At 30.0% G+C, this 12,013-nt stretch overlaps 1 long non-coding RNA gene across 1 annotated transcript; it reads right to left on the reverse strand.

Annotated features, from left to right (window-relative positions):
- Positions 1-2,386: 2,386 nt before the first annotated feature.
- LOC139897560 (uncharacterized) lies at positions 2,387-3,244 on the reverse strand. The gene is made up of 3 exons (XR_011776653.1): positions 3,188-3,244; positions 2,899-3,052; positions 2,387-2,630 (listed from the first exon to the last, which is right to left on the reverse strand). It is a non-coding gene; the product is annotated as an uncharacterized lncRNA (long non-coding RNA).
- Positions 3,245-12,013: the final 8,769 nt, after the last annotated feature.

A 12,013-nucleotide genomic window follows, 5' to 3' on the forward strand; every position in this document is an offset into this window, starting at 1 on the left:
AATATTAGTAATATATATTATTTATACATACTTTTATATATGTTTTATATAAATATTTTGATAATAATAATAGCCATCTCAATTGTTGTATTAATAATACCATACGTATATAAAAATAATAATAATAATAATAATAATAATAATAATAATAATAGCAAGGATAATAATAATATTAATAATTCCATATTATATATAAATTCTAAATTTTAATTATTTTCATAATACTTATAATAATAATAATTAATCATACTATTCATAATAATAATAATGATAATAATAATGATAAATATAATAATAGTAATAACAAAAATAATGATAGTTTTAATAATAATGTTAATTTTTGTAATAATGAAAACTTTAATAAAAATGATGTTTTTAGTAATAATGATAATTATAATAAAAATAATACTTTTACAAAAAATGATACTTTTAATAATAATAATAATGAGAATTCTAATTATTTTAATAAAAATGATAGTTTTTAATAATAATGATAATGTTAATAATATATTTATCATAATCAATATATATATATATATATATATATATATATATATATATATATATATATATATATATATATATATATATATATATATATATATATATATATATATGGGTAGGATCAATGGGGAAGTAACCAATCGGGGGGAAGCGGGGGGAAGCAATTTTTTTTTTTCGTTTTTTTGAAATTTTTTTTTCCGGCATCAAGATCACACGAAAATATGAACATTTATAAGAGACACTTCGTGATGAATGTTATTATTTAGGCGGGAAAACGATCGACAAAAATAACATTCAAGATAATATTGTTCGTGAAGAATATGAACGTTTTTTTTTCATGTTTTGTGAAGTAAAATTTAGCCCGATTTAGAGTTTAGGGTTTAGGGTTTGGTGTTCATGTTAAAAACTCAATCTAAATCCTAAATCTAAACCCTAAATCTAAATCCTAAACCCTAAATTTCTAAACCCTAATATCTAAACCCTATAAACCCTAATATCTAAACCCTAATATCTAAACTCCAATAGCTAAAACCTCAAAATACGATAATTGTTATATATTACTTCTTCGAGCGTTTTTCCGCCAAAATAAAAACATTTATCACAAAGTGTCTCTACAAAATGTTCATATTTTCATCTCATCTATAATGTTCGTGAACAAAGTTTTTTCAAAAAACGAAAAAAAAAAATTTTTGTTTCCCCCCGAATGGTTACTTCCCTCTTGATCCTACCACTATATATATATATATATATATATATATATATATATATATATATATATATATATATATATATATATATATATACACACTAGGAGGCTAAACGCCGTGCATATGCACGGCCCAGTTTGTGATTTAAGACACATTGACCCCTTCATTAGTCGTCTCTTCAGCCAGAGGCGGAGCCAAGTAGTAATGTGAGGGTGCACGTGCCACCACTAAATTCTTCACTTTATGCATTACTATGGAACTATTAAACTTTGGTCCTTATAAATTTCAAGGCCTTTTAGGTTTGTGCCACCATCCAACAGAAATAGTGCCATGGAGTGAATCCAAATAATATCACACTCAACATATTATAATATATATTGGTTCAATTCTTTAATACTCCGTAATGGATTAATAACGAATTGCATGGTTCTAAATAACAAACTGCATAGCTGCTGCTTTTAATTTTCTTTCCGGTTAAAAATAATTAGGTAGTATCCTATAGGGAGTATTGACCAAAACATAATCAACACATTTGAATATTAATTTTATAGTGATCGCTGTTTTTTTTCTTTCACTTGAAGTAATACTTGCACTTTGTTTTAAGTAATTATACATAAATAAATTTAAATTTATTATTCGTCATTTATTTGTTGCTAGAATCTTGGTTGTTCGTTTTATGTGTTTCTACATACAACTTAATAAATATTGATTATATACTAATTTTATGTGTTTCTACATACAACTTAATAAATATTGATTATATACTAATGCGATGCACAAATGTTTGTATTGAATCATAGTTATTGAATAACTTTCTGTAACTTGATAAACTTAAATTTATTTTGTGCCACCGCCGACTTGAAATCCTGGCTCCGCCCGTGTCTTCGGCTACCATGTAAAGGAGAATTCGACTTGATGCAGGTTGACATGGTCATTTTCAAGGACATTCAACATAAAGTTCACACAAATGCATAGAAAAATGCTCCGAGTTACATACATAAACAATTAAGAATTCATATGGCTAAAAAGTGGGTCAATTTTAAACACGAGAAGAGAACCAATCTTTGATCCCTGCTTGGGTAAAATGAACAGACACCAAAGTCAGCAAAAGCAAAAGGCAAACAGAGATGTATTACTCGGTGGTTTAGGATTCTTGATCTAAGCTTTGAATAGAACAAAACACAATGAATAAAAACAATTCAGAGCCACTTTTGAGTTTATGCTTTTATTAAATGATCATTGTTAAACCAAACTCATCACTAAAGTTGAAACTTAATCGAGCTTACATATTCCATAATCTAAAACTGGAAAGAAAAAAAAAAACATCATCCTGAAACACATAACGTGGCTCGGAACGTGTACAATCTAAGTACCTCAACAACGTAGGATAGGGGTCACCAACAATGGTTATCGTTTCACCTACATTACCAACCTTAAAAATCAGCTTACTATTTAAGTGTCAAGTCCTACAGCTACACAAAAGATTTTCTTATTATTATAATTCTAAGTTTTCTATTACATATGTTATATGTATAAACGGAATTTTAAACTTTTTGTATCAAAAGTTCGACTGACGATGAAATTGGGAAAAACTGTGCCCTAATATCTAATATTGAAATGATCAACCCTATTTTAATGGAAGTTGAAGATAGGCATACAAATTTCAAAAGCATAACTATAAAAATACCTGCCACCCACATTCTTCCAATGAAGTGTAAGCATAATCCAAGAACATGATGTTGATGTTACTACAACTTAAATTGTACACTAAAAAATAAGGAGCACACGTTTATAATACCACAAATCAATTAAGCACACCCAATTCAGTGTAGTTAAACCACCTGAATATACATAAAAGAAAAAAAAAAAATACCAAACACATGAAACTTATAAAGTTAGTCATACTGACTTGCTGTTGCAATTAAGAAAACACAAAACAACAGAAACATAAAAAAAAAAAGTTACCCAATTCGAACCTAATAATCTTCAATTCTTCACTGTCCTAACATCCTCTCGAATCATTTAATCGCTCCCTTGAGTTGGATTATCGTCCAACGCACTTGATACAAATAACCTTCAGTTGATATCTGCATCTGCAATGAAAATGAAATCAAAATCTAATTAAAACCCTAATTTTCATGAAAATCAACAGATGAAGGCTAAAGAAATTAAACCCCAAAGTCCATGAAAATCGATAGATGAGGGTTTAAAAAAGCAAATAGAAACAAAGAAACAGATTAGCTGCAATTCTTTTATATTGAAGAAGCATATATTACAAATTACAAAAATATGTTCCAAAAAGATAAAACAAAGAAGATGAAGTCGATATCTGTTTCTGTACATGGATGCTATATGAGTGAAATAAAAGTGGAGATAATTCATGGTTGGAAACGTGGCATTTTTCAAGACATGTGTCAAAAGCTTGTAGTTTACCAATAAAAAGCTCGCAAGTGGCAATATCGTGAACAAGAAGCCAGGAGAATTTTTTAGTCCAGTGAAATTACAATGCTACCCTGCTACACTAAACAAACCTTTCTTTTTATGAGTATATATATATATATATATATATATATATATATGGGCAGGATCAATGTGGAAGTAACCAATCGGGGGGAAGCGGGGGAAGAAAAAAAATAAATAAAAAATTTCGTTTTTTTTGGATTTTTTTTTTCCGGCATCAAGATCACACGAAAATATGAACATTTAGAAGAGACACTTCGTGATGAATGTCATTATTTAGGCGGAAAAATGATCGACAAAAATAACATTCAAGATAATATTGTTCGTGAAGAATATGAACGTCTTTTTTTTCATTTTTTGTGAAGTAAAATTTAGCCCGATTTAGAGTTTAGGGTTTAGGGTTTAGGGTTTGGTGTTTTGGGTTTATTCCATAAACCCAAAACACTAAACCCTAAACCCTAAACCCTAAACTCTAAACCGTTCGTGTTAAAAACTCAATCTAAATCCTAAATCTAAACCCTAAATCTAAACCCTAAACCCTAAATTTCTAAACCCTAATATCTAAACCCTATAAACCCCAATATCTAAACCCTAATATCTAAACCCCAATAGCTAAAACTTCAACATATACTCGAAAAACACGATAATTGTTATATATTAATTCTTCGAGCGTTTTTCCGCCAAAATAAAAACATTTATCACAAAGTGTCTCTACTAAATGTTCATATTTTCATCTCATCTATAATGTTCGTGAACAAAGTTATTTCAAAAAACGGGAAAAAAAGTTTTTGCTTTCCCCCGCTTCCTCCCGAATGGTTACTCCCCTCTTGATCCTACCCTTATATATATATATATATATATATATATATATATATATATATATATATATATATATATATATATATATATATATATATAAGGATCATATTTAAATCATAATTATCATTATCATATGCCAGCTTATACTTATGATTATATTCTTAATGATATACATATAATTATAATCATAAATAATCATGTTAATACTAATCATAATCATGATATCCATACTAGTGTTTATAATAATAATAATAATAATAATAATAATAATAATAATAATAATAATATAATAATAATAATAATAATAATAATAATAATAATAATAATAATAATAATAATAATAATAATAATAATTTGATAATAAAAACTACCTTAAAAGCTTGTTCTAACAAAAAAATTCTCCGAACCAGGCTCGAACCCGTGACCTCTCGAATACCCGAACACTCACAAGACCATTCTGCTGTTTCGTTTTTTCTGATTAATATTGCCCCCAATATATATTTAACCCATTTTGTTTCGGTTTCCAGTTCTTCACTTTCTTCAAATTTTCAAGTCGACCAGAACCAATCCTAAATTCAAATTAATGTTCGTTTTAACTTTGAAACTCAATTCCAAACATCATGTAATTGAAATTAACAATCTCAGTTAAAAGAAATAACAAAATAGCTGTACGGGTTCGACAAAATAGAAAATAAAAACCTAAATCATGATTTCAATTTCTAGATAGTTTTAGCTTACAATTATAACATGAAACAGGTTTCAAATCGTTCCTATAAACTTCTGAGATTCTCAATTAAATTTGAAAAGTAACAGATAATTCTAATTTAATCGAACAACTTCTGTTTGACTTTTAAAACAATAACTTTGACTCCAAAATTCGAGCTCGTTATCAAGAATTGAAATTTGTAATTTTCCAGATAGTTTGAGTTAAATATTTCAACCACAACTGCATTTAAAGATTTTGAATTAAAATTCGAATTTGAGCTGTTGCTAAACGCTGTCAGGAACACGAGTAACTTCAAATCAAATTTTAAATTTAAAACTGTTATAGACTATGATTACAACATGAATTTTGTTGTAAATCATTCCTATAATCTTTATGGATCATCAATTATACCAGAAACATTAGAACGATTTCAAATTTTATGATGAACACCATCTTTGACTTTTTGAATTTTAATCTTTGACTCAAAAATTTGAATTCTATATAAGAAATTGGAGCATGAAAACTTACAGATAGTTTAAGTGGAAGATTTCTAGCACAACCCCATTTATAGATTTTGAAATTCAATACGAAATCGAGTTTTTGATTAAATTGGCTCAAGAACAGGGTACGAGCTGTATTTTCAATTTTTTTTTTCTGTTTTTGATTCTCAAATGGCAGTAGGTAAATTATATAGTATGATTAAGTACATGATTTAACAGTTAAATTTGATCCTAATTGATTTTGTGAAGTCGACGTTTAAAATCTTGCAGACAGGAAGTATATAAGTTTCATTCAGTGAGGAAAAATAATAATAAACAGATAGGGATATACAATTGATTTCATTTTTATCTGCAAGATTATAATTAATTAATAAATATAAATATGTTAATAAAAATACTAATAATAATAGTAGTATTAATATTAATATTAATATTAATAATAATATCAAAATAATAATAAGAATAAGGATAAAATAATAATGATAATAATAAATAATAATAATAATGATATTAATAATATAATTTAATAATATTAATATTGATATAACAAATTATGTTATTTTACATAATTAATTCTAACAACTATAATATATAATATTTCATATTATTATTATTATATATATATATATATATATATATATATATATATATATATATATATATATATATATATATATATATATATATATATATATATATATATATATATATATATATATATATATATATATATATATATATATATATATATAGGCAGTATCAATGGGGAAGTAACCAATCGGGGGGAAGCGGGGGGAAGAAAAAATTTTTTTTTTCGTTTTTTTTGAATTTTTTTTTCCGGCATCAAGATTACACGAAAATATGAACATTTAGAAGAGACACTTCGTGATGAATGTTATTATTTAGGCGGAAAAACGATCGACAAAAATAACATTCAAGATAATATTGTTCATGAAGAATATGAACGTTTTTTTTCCATGTTTTGTGAAGTAAAATTTAGCCCGATTTAGAGTTTAGGGTTTAGGGTTTAGGGTTTGGTGTTTGGTGTTTTGAGTTTATTCCATAAACCCAAAACACCAAACCCTAAACCCTAAACCCTAAACCCAAAACTCTAAACCGCTCGTGTTAAAAACTCAATCTAAATCCTAAATCTAAACCCTAAATCTAAACCCTAAACCCTAAATTTCTAAACCCTAATATCTAAACCCTATAAACCCTAATATCTAAACCATAATATTTAAACCCCAATAGCTAAAACCTCAAAATACGCTCGAAAAACACGACAATTGTTATATATTACTTCTTCGAGCGTTTTCTTGCCAAAATAAAAGCATTTATCACAAAGTGTCTCTACTAAATGTTCATATTTTCATCTCATCTATAATGTTCGTGAACAAAGTTTTTTCAAAAAATGAAAAAAAAAAAGTTTTTGTTTCCCCCCGCTTCCCCCCGAATGGTTACTTCCCTCTTGATCCTACCACTATATATATATATATATATATATATATATATATATATATATATATATATATATATATATATATATATATATATATATATATATATATATATATATATATATATATATATATGCATATCTTATTCCTAGAAATCTATTATAGACGTTTTTAGTTACCACAATTCATAAATAACGTATCATAAACGTTATTAGTTATATCTACATCCAAATAAAATATATAGATATCAATAAACTATATATTGTAAAATATATAAATCATTAGTTATATATAGAATATTAAATTAAACTAATATATATATCTAAAACATATATTTTATCTTATAAACTTGATATATATAAATATGTGTTATATATTATAATTTAAATATATAGTGTAATAATTAATTATAAGAATATATTGATATATTAAATATATAAATATACTTACTTTTAATATATAAAAAGAAATATTAATATATTTCTATTGTTACAAATAAACTATATATAAAATGTTTTAATATATTTTGGTTAATTACGTTGTAACATATTTCATATATATTTGTATATATCTTTATATAAGTTGTTGTCCGTGAATCTTCGGAAATGGTCGAGGGTTAAATTGAATTCATGAAACAGTTTAAAATTTTTGAGATTCAACCTAACAGACTTTTTTATCGTGTCAAAATATTAAATCGTATCGAGAGTTTGATTTAAAATTAGTCGAAATTTTCCAGGTCGTCACAGTGAGAGGAATTGTGGACACGGGTTGGAAAAGTCGATTGAGATGGTTTGAGTATGGAAGAGGGCGACTTCCTAGCTCTCGAAGGTAACACATTCGTCGAGTCATGAGGTAAGCGTAATTTATGGGCTCATGAGTAAGAAAGAACCACATGATGACAACTTCGGTTCCCGAGACACGTGTGGCGGTAGGTTCCCTACAGTAAACGTTGTTGTGAATGACGTTCAATAGGAGTTGAAGATCATGGCATATTTCATCATCTTGAATACGAAGGCGTTGGTTGGGATTTCGAGGTACTTCCAGAATGGTGACGAGATCTAAGATAGGTTGCAATGGAAATGTAGGATTAAGTGACCTTAGATTGGTACAAGGAGTGGAAAGAACGCCCATTGGATGGAATAGCCATAACGGTTGCAAAATTGTTCAAGAGACCAAGTATAGAGTGTATTGAAAATTGAAATGCAACTTGGTCGAGATTTGAAAGGTCAAGATGAGCATAAAATTCTCTAATCAAAGTTGGATAAATAGCCTCATCAAACTCAAGGAATGAGAAACAATTATTTTGAGTGAAAAGTTGAGTTAGTTCGGGAAATTCGGTATGGTAAACAATACGCTCTTCATGAAGTGTCCTTGTTTCCATGTGTTGCCTATTGTTTGTAATACGTTGATTTCGTGTGTTGGTCATTTCCTAGGAAAACACCATTTTTAGCAAAGCATTGAAGTTTATTATATGTTTTTGAAAAACTATATGCTAAACATGTATAGATTAGTCCTTGTCTAGACTCATTTTTGAAAAGAAGCTTTTGAAAGTAAGTTGTGCCATTTCTTTTGAAAGTTTTGACAAGTTTCATCATTTTGTTTTATATTTGCCAAGTATAGATAAAAGTCATGAGATTGACAAGTATTATAATGGCTTGTTCAAACATATGTGTGTGCATGAGTGGGTTGTAATAAAATTGTTCTTAAAACATGTATGAGATTTATGCAAGAAAACACTTTCATGGCACATTTGATAAATAATTTTTCCATAACAATTTGTTTTCACATAATTGGATGAATTCATGCCAGAAAATAAGTGTTCCTACTTGTTTAGAAAGACTCTTACAAGTATAAGAAAAATTAAAAAGAAAATTTGGATGCTTACCTTGAAGAAAATTGAAAGAATATTGGACCACTTTGAAAAGTACCTGAAAATAGTACAAAAAGTCTAAAGATCCAGTGGTTGGGGTTCAAAGAAGAGATGTGATTGGTGAAAAAGCTTTTTTGGATATTAAAGAGGGTAAATATAGGACAACAAATTGTCAAATTGTCGTACGACTACATCCACGGTCGACCGCCTATCGACCGTGCGTAGTCTTGTAACACCCCGTTTTCCCCGTCTATGATATGTAGGTGTATCGGGTATGTATGACTAGAGTATAAAGGGATTTGAGACATGTTCGTGGCTTGGAGTTCTTGTACGCGAGGAAACTGATCAGACCACGTTAAAGGTCGCGGCGCGACAGAATGGGCCGCGGCGCGGCATTTCAAGCAATTCAGATTCAGAAGGCAGGTAAACAAGATGCCAGATCGCGTTATATGTCGCGGCACGAGGAAGTGGGCCGCGACGCGGCGATGCTGGCGGGCTGATTCCTGATTTTGTAAAATAAAGGGTTTTTCGAGGGCGTTTTGGTCATTTCACTTATGAGGCAGATTTAAGCCCCAATTCTGGTCCACTCATTCATTTATTTCATTTTCTTTTCCATTTTTATTCCAGCATTTCTCTCAAAACATAAATACTTCAAATCATTCAAGTGGGATTTTGGAAAGGAAGATTCGGGTTTTGATCGAAGGTGTAAGAGGCAACTTTGTTCTCCGCGTTCTTAGCTACAAGGTGATACTGGCGGTAAGCTCTAACTCCAAATTTCGTTTTCGTGTTCATCATCTAAATTGGGGGCTTTTGATTGTATGTTCATAGAGGAAACCCCATTAGTTGTTAATTAAAGATTAACACCAAGATTCGGGTTTATTATTGATGTTGGCGGGTTTTGGGTTTGGTGTGCAAGTTTATGCTTGTAAGACTTTTAAATTCGAGTGTAATCACTATGATTAGTGATTATGGAAGTGTTGGAGCTCTTTTGGGTGTGTTTGGTTGACTAATTTTGAAATGGGTCAAAATTAGGGTTTTAGTGTCAAGTTGGGCAAGATTGGTGTTTAACACTTATGATTGGGTTTAGTTGGTGTATTAGGACCATTCTCACTTGTGTTAGTGATTATTGGTTAGTTTAGGCGCGGTTTGTGCTTGAAAGTGCATTTGGGTCGAAATTGCACTAAGTGTCAATTGGGTTGGTTTGTAAATCCTCCCTAATTGTGTTGTTGTATTTGTGATAATGGAATACGTACATTCCATTGGCGAGTTGCGGATTATTCGGTGGCTTTTATCAAGACTTCAAGGTGAGTGTTAATATCGTATGTGCATATGTATGTGTAGGATGGGTGCGGGTCGGGTGAAGTGATTCTCGGTTATAGAGCTCACATTACATATAGGTGGATTTGATGGACTTATGTATGGGTCCAATTGGCACGATTGTGCGTTTTGGTTGACCACCTTTGGCGAGGTGCACATTGTGTGTGTACGTTATCACACGTGTTTGTGATGTGGATTATATAAGGGTTGATATTGAGTTGTGAATTGGATAACCCCGATGTGGTGGATTTCATAATCCCGTGACCGTGGGTTTGGATATTGGAGAAGTGGATCACGTGTAGTTCGGATTCACGATGACTCGTGTAGTTCGGTCATCTTATTGAGGTAGTGATCTCATGTGGTTGCGGATTCACTAAGGCTCGTGTAGTTCGGCCAACCTCGATGTTGTTGTGTTATTGAAGATAGTGATCTCGTGTGGTTGCGGATTCACTAAGGCTCGTGTAGTTCGGCCAACCTCGATTTTGTTGTGTTATTGAATATTGTAGTCTCGTGTGGATACGGATTTACTAAGACTCGTGTAGTTCAGCAATCTTCATTTTGGTAAATGGTAGTCAGTTTTGGTATTGGGTTAAGGGGTTAACCTTGGACGTTTATTGTGATGACCCGAAATTTTTTGACTTATTTAAACCAATTCTCTATACGATTTATTATTTTAACACGTTAAACAAAGTCTGTTAGATTGAGTCTCAAAATTTTAGAACTGTTACATATATACAATTACCTTTGACTACTCTCGACGATTCATGAACAATTATATGTATGTATATATATATGTACAAGTAAAAACGACTTTCCTACAGTAAAACCCTATTTGCTACAGTAAAAATTACTTTGCTACAGTAAAACACAATTTGCTACAGTAAAACACTATTTGCTACAGTGAAACCGTATTTTGCTACAGTGCTACAGTGAAAACGTATTTTGCTACAGTGCTACAGTAACACTATTTGCTACAGTAAAACACTATTTGCTACAGTATCCACTATTTGCTACAGTAAACACTATTTGCTACAGTACACTATTTGATGTCGACGAAGTAGCAAACAAAAACAGAAAAGGCGGCCATGCGATCGCATGGCAAAAACACTGAAAACTCATGCGATCGCATGAGCTACAGTAAATCGAAAAGTAATATAAATACGCAGTTTGTTCGACGAAGTTTATTACATTTCTCTCTTAATATTTATATTTATATTATAATTATAATTTTAAATTTAAGTTTAATAATAATAAGGTATATACGAGGGTGTTTTTAATTCGGGTTTCAAACCGCTTTAAGCTAAGGAAATATTAGGTATTATTCGGGGTATTGTTCTTGAATCCAAGGCCAACCATACAGTCATCTACCATCATTACGTCTACGCAATTTGCCTACAATATTGAATCGCAATATTGAACTGTGAGTTTATAGTCTCCCTTTTTAAATACTTTAAATATTTTTGGGCTGAGAATATATGCAATTTATTTTAAACGCGATAAGACACAAGTACATACTAAATTCTACACTGAGTTAAACCGAAAATCCCTTAGCTTTGGTTACTAGTAGCTGCCAGTACATAGGATATGGACTGGTGGGCGCGAATAATTGTATATGGATCCATAGGGCTTGACATCCCCGTCCGAGCTAGAGCGCTAGCCTTTTAACGGACGTA

This window comes from Rutidosis leptorrhynchoides, chromosome 3 (genome assembly GCF_046630445.1).
Source record: "Rutidosis leptorrhynchoides isolate AG116_Rl617_1_P2 chromosome 3, CSIRO_AGI_Rlap_v1, whole genome shotgun sequence".
NCBI lineage: Eukaryota > Viridiplantae > Streptophyta > Magnoliopsida > Asterales > Asteraceae > Rutidosis > Rutidosis leptorrhynchoides.